Genomic DNA, 6,206 nt, shown 5'->3' with positions numbered 1-6,206 from the left:
CTCTGGCGGAAGGTCCTTGTCATCAATATTCCTCTGGAATAAAAGCTTTTCAGCACAGGGATCCCAGGTGCAAAGGATACACTCCACTCCTGTGCTTCTTTCTTGGTGGCATGAGGTCCCTCTCCTCTCTGCTCGATTCTCTCTTTTATACCTCAAAAGAAATTGACTCAAGATACAACTTAAACATGTAGATTGAGTCCTGCCTTATCAACATAGCTGCCTCTCATCCAACCTTATTAACACCATAAACCAAAAAAAAAAACCCAAACTCATTGCTGTGAAGTAGATTCTGACTCATAGCGACCCTATAGGACAGAGTAGAACTGCCCCATACGGTTTCCAAGGAGTAGCTGGTAAATTCCACTACCTTTTGGTTAGCAGCCGAGTTCTTAACCACTGTGCTACCAGAGCTCCATTAACATCATAGAGGCTAGGCTTTACAACAATAGGATAATCACATCAGGTCACAAAACAGTAGACAACTACACAATACTGGGTATGATGGCCCAGCCAAATTGACATACATTTTTAAGAGACACAATTCAATCCATAACAGTAGCTACGAAATGGAATTGACTCAATGGCAGTGGGTTTGGCTTTTCTTGATTGGTGTTTATATAACTTCCATTGTGGCCACCTGGCCAGCATCTCTGAGGGCAAATACTTCCCTAACTGGCCTGGCTTGCTCATCTGGCTTCTGCTTAGTCTGTCCCCAGGTAGCATCCCGGCCCTGGATGAGTTCTCAGACCTGCATTCAAGGGCATTCAAGGACATAGTTCTCCTGTCAGCTCAAAAGAGAGGAACAGGCCAGGGCACATCTGTTCATAGAGAATATTCCCACGGAGGGGCAGATGAAAACTCCTCCCAATAGCCTGCCGCCCTGCCCTGCTCTTTCCTGGTCTCTGTCTCTCTTTTCCTCCTTTTCCCTCCTCGGTACCTTGGCAGTGCAGAGAGGCAGCTGATGGGAAGCTGAGGAGGGGAGAGGCCCTGGCTCTGGCCCTCCAGACCTAATTCCTTCCCGCACAGCCCTCAGGTTCCAGAACTGGCCTAACTCAAATATCTGAGGCACAATGCTGAGATCTTCTTCCTATCTTCTTTTTCAGGAAACATCTGGAAACCCCTCCAAGGAAAGGCCACATGGCCTCCAGTGAACTTTAGACTTCTGCATGTTCTTCCACAGTTCTTCATCTGTTGGCTGGTTGGAGTAATGGAGTCTATATTGTTCTCCCAAATACATAACTTGAATCCAAAGTCCACTTTAAAAGAATCCAACATATGAAACCAGAAGTTGCCCCAGAGTAATTTGGGGAAGGGGATTACTTGTGACACAAATTATTAATCACTTTGTAAAAGTATTTGCTACTCATTAAATACCTGTCCTTCAGAGTGCTCTTAAAACATGGTTTAAATTAAAAGCTATTCTTTGCACTGTTTTTTTTTTTTTCTGGAGTCGTTTTGTGGTACACAGAGAACAAACCAAACCTGGACGGCCTTTGGTGACTGTCAAACACAGAACTCTTCAGAAATGTGCAGGCTGTTCCACTGTTATAGTGCCTATCCCACACGCCCCCACCCTGGGGAGTCCGCTGAGCTGAGGCCACAGATACACCTGGTGTGGCGCTCAATGCACACAGCCAGGAGCATAAAAGCCCCGGGGACAGGCACCCACTCATCCAAGCCAGGCACGGCGCTCTTCTTCACTCTCATGCACACCTGTGATGGGTGGCTAGTTTATTCCCATTTTCCAAGAAAGAAAACTAAGGCTCATAGTGGTTAATCCTAAGGCCTCAGACAACCATTACTGTCTTCTCATCTGTAAAAGAGGAAGCAGAAATATGCCCACCCACTCTACAGATTCTTGAAAGCCCGGCTCATTAACCTCTGAAAAAGCCCCCAACTCAGACCTTCCAAAAACCGCAAGATTCCTGCACAGGCTCTGATCAGATCTAGGGCCTTCAGGAGGGACAAACCAGGGGTCACCTGAGCCTGGTTCACTGGGTGCTCCTGGCACTGGATGGCTATATGTATGTACGGGTGTGTGTATGTGGTGTGCATATGTGTGTGCATGCGTGTATGTGTGTGTGATGTGTGTATGTGTGAGTATGCAGTGTGTGTGTGTATGCAGTGTGTGTATGTGTGTACATGTGTGTATATGTGTAAGTGTGTGTGTGAGTATGTGGTACGCATATGTGTATGCATGTGTGTATGTATGTGAGTGTATGTGTAGGTATGTGGTGTGCATATGTGTGTGCATGTGCGTATGTGTGTGTGATGTGTGTATGTGTGAGTATGCAGTGTGTGTGTATGAGGTGTGTGTATGCGTGTACATGTGTGTATATGTGTGAGTGTGTGTGTGAGTATGTGGTACGCATATGTGTGTGCATGTGTGTATGTATGTGTAGGTATGTGGTGTGTATATGTGTGTGCATGTGTGTCTATGTGTGTGGTGTGTGTATGTAAGTATGTGGTGTACGTGAGTATGTGGTATGCATAGGTGTGTGCGTATGTGTATATAAATGAGTGTGTGTGCATGTTTGTATATATGTGTCTGTATGTATGTGGTGTGCATATGTGTGTAAACCCAGTGCCGTTGAGTGATGTGTGCATGTGCGTATAGACATGAGTGTGTGTGTATTTGACTATGTGTTGTGTCTATGTGTGTATATACGTGTGTGTACGTATGTGGTGTGCATATGTGTGTGCACATGTGTATATACATGTGTGTATGTATGTGTGTATGTATGTGGTATGTATACATTGTGCATATATGAGTACACGTATGTGTGTATGTACGTGGGTGTGTGTATATGTGTGTGCATGTGCATATATGTGTGTGCATGCCTGTGAGTGTGTGTATGTACATGGATGTGTGTATGTGTACATGCATGTGTGTATACGTGTGTGAGTGCATGCAAGTATGTGTGTATGTACGTGGGTGTGTTCACACAGAGCGAACAGATGCAGGTGGGACAAGAATTGTTTTTACAAACAGAAAAGCTGCAGCCTCACCGCAGCCTCACCCTGGGGGCTGCAGCCCTCACCACAGAAAAAGGGAAGCCAGACAAAAACTGAACTAGACCACAGCAAGCCCTACCCCACAGGACACCCTGTGAGAGACGCGAAGAACCACACCCTGGGCAAACACGAGGCTGGGGCAGGAAAAAGACTGCCTTGGTGTTGCCCAGGCTAAGGCACCGCCCGCTCCGCTGGTTCCTCTCTGGCCCCAGGTGCCAGCCATCAGTAACGTCGGAGGCCTGGCAGCCTGACTGGGCTGGGGGCTGACAGGAGCAGGCTGCCAGGCAGGAAGGGCAGCACAGGGGTCCTGCAACTGAGAACTTAGGAGGCTTGAGGATTCCAGTGCATTGAGCAAGACCCAGCGACTCCCCAAAGTCACAAGGTAATGCAGAACCCAGACCTCTTCAGTGCCTGGCAGAATTTTACCTCCATACTAGCAGTGGAGGGAGGGCTTGCTGTGACCATCACAGAGAAAAAAGATTATGTAGAAGAGGGTTTTATAATTCCCTTAAGCAGATACGCAATCTCCCTGTGTCTGTGTTTCTTCACTGTAGAGAGAGGGTCAGTGGCACTCCTCAAAACTGTCAAGGTCATCAAAAACAAGGAAAGCCTGAGAACTCCACAGCCAAGAGGAGCCCAAGGAGACATAACAACTAAATGTAATGCGACGTCCTGGGTGGGATCCTGGAACAGAAAAAGGACATTAGGTAAAAGCTAAGGAACCCTGAATAAAATGTGAACCTTAGTTAACAATTATGTGTTGCTGTTGGTTCATTGGCTATGACAGACACACCACACTAACGTTAGCAAACGGGGAAGCTGGGTGTGGGGCGTAAGAGAACTCAGCACTACCTGTGCAGCCTTCTGTAAATCGAAAACTACTCTAGAATAAAACATTTCTTTAAAAGAAGAAGTCAGACCGATCTTTAAGCTCCATACGTGCATTCTGTTCTGCTCTACCAGCTGGGGATTTCTTACACGTCTTTGCAGGTGGCTTGGCAGCACCTGGAGCTTTCCATTACTGACAACCTGCTAATGACACCTGGTTCCTGAAAGGAGGCTCAGGAGGACTGCTGTCAGGTGGCCTTTCTCCAGCAGCCTGTGAATCTACCAGTAATAATAACGTAGCCACTGTCTAGGGGGCACTGACTGTGCGGGAAGGCACAGCACTTGGTCACCTCAACCGTGGTCCCTCCTCTTTAGAGCCCCCATGCCTCCCTCCTGGCCAACCGAACCCAGTCGTAGCTAGAGCAGTGCTGGTAGTAAGTGGTTGTTGTTAGTTGCTGCCTAGCCAATTCCGACTCATGGCGACCCCGTGTGTGTGGAGTAGAACTGCTCTATAGGGTTTCCAAGGCTGTGGCCTTTGGAAGCAGGTTTCTAGGTGCCTCTGGGGGGGTTCAAACTGCAAACCTTTCGGTTAGTACTTGAGCACCTACCTGTTCGCACCACCCAGGGACTAAGATCCTCAAGTGTAGTCCTTGGATTGGTGGCATATTCAGGAACTTGTTGAAGGCTCCACCCCAGACCTCCTGACTCAGAGTCTCCTCTTTGGCGCAATCGCTGGCTGATCCTTCTTCATGTCAATGGCAAGATCAGTTGCTCTAGAGATTTCCAACCTTTCTCGCCTGAAAGATACAATGTGGACAACACTTTTGAAACATACTTCCACGGGAGTCCCCAGATTTGAATTTAGCCCAAAGCCTTTGGGAGGGCAGGAAAACACTAGAACAACTTGAAAGCACCCTGTCTGTAAGCAAGTCATCAGTGAGTCTCTCAGGGCAGGCTGAAGGTTTTTCACAGTTCCCCACAGAGCCACACTCTGGCCCTTTTTCTCTGAGAACACGAGTAAGAGGGAGAGCCAGAGGAATGCCCTCAAATCTGCTCTAATTTACATATATCAAAAAAGATAAATCACTCAAAAATACTGGCCTTTGACTACCATTGTTGTAGGCGCCATGTGACAGAGTAGAACTGCCCTATATGGTTTTCTTAGCTGTAGTCTTTAGGGATTAGCAGGAAGTTATTTGCGGCACCTTGTATCTGATCTCAATACCCTACAGTTCTCAGCTTAGGTGTTGATCAGAAGCCCTATGGAGCTTGTTTTCTTTTTTTTTTTTTTTTATTGTGCTTTAAGTGAAAGTTTACAATTCAAGTTAGCTTCTCATACAAAAACTTAAACACACATTGTTATGTGGCCCTAGTTGCTCTCCCTACAATCTGACAGCACACTGCTTCTCTCCACCCTGCATTTCCCCTGTCCATTCAGCCAGCTCCTGCCCCGCCCTCCCTTCTCATCTCACCTCCAGACAGGAGCTGTCCACATAGTCTCATGTGTCTAGTTGAGTTAAGAAGCCCACGCCTCACCAGTATCATTTTATGTCTTATAGTTCAGTCTAATCTTTGTCTGAAGGGTTGGCTTCTGAAATGGTTTTAGTTTTGGGCTAACAGAGAGTCCAGGGGCCATGACTTCTGGGGACCCTCCAGTCTCAGTATGACCATTTAGTCTGGTCTTTTTGCTAGAATGTGAGGTCTGCATCCCACTTTTCTCCTGCTCCATCAGGGATTCTCTGTTGTGTTCCCTGTCAGGGCAGTCATTGGTGGAAGCCCGGCACCACCTAGTTCTCTCAGTCTCAGGCTGATGGAGTCTCTGGTTTACGTGGCCCTTTCTGTCTCTTGGGCTCGTATTTTCCATGTGTCTTTGGTTTTCTTCATTCTCCTTTGATCCAGGTGGGTTGAGACCAATTGATGCGTCTTAGATGACCACTTGCTAGCTTTTAAGACCCCAGACACCACTCACCAAAGTGGGATGCAGAACATTTTCTTAATACACTTTGTTATGCCAATTGACCTAGATGTCCCCTGAAGCCATGGTTCCCAGACCTCTGCCCTGCTACTCTGTGCCTTGAAGTGTTTGATTGTGTTTCGGAAACTCCTTAGCTTTTGGTTTAGTCCAGTTGTGCTGACTTCTCCTGTATTGTATGTTGTCCTTCCCTTCAACTAAAATAATTCCTGTCTACTATCTAGTTAGTGAATACCCCTCTCCCTCCCTCCCCACCCTCGCAACCATCAGAGAATGTTTTCTTCTGTTTAAACCTTTTCATGAGTTCTTATAGCAGTGGTCTCATACAATATTTGTCCTTTTGCAACTGACTAATTTCACTCAGCATAATGCCTTCCAGATTCCTCCATGT

Source organism: Loxodonta africana, chromosome 25, assembly GCF_030014295.1.
Source record: "Loxodonta africana isolate mLoxAfr1 chromosome 25, mLoxAfr1.hap2, whole genome shotgun sequence".
Taxonomy (NCBI): Eukaryota; Metazoa; Chordata; class Mammalia; order Proboscidea; family Elephantidae; genus Loxodonta; species Loxodonta africana.
Note: the sequence above shows the minus strand (reverse complement) of the source record.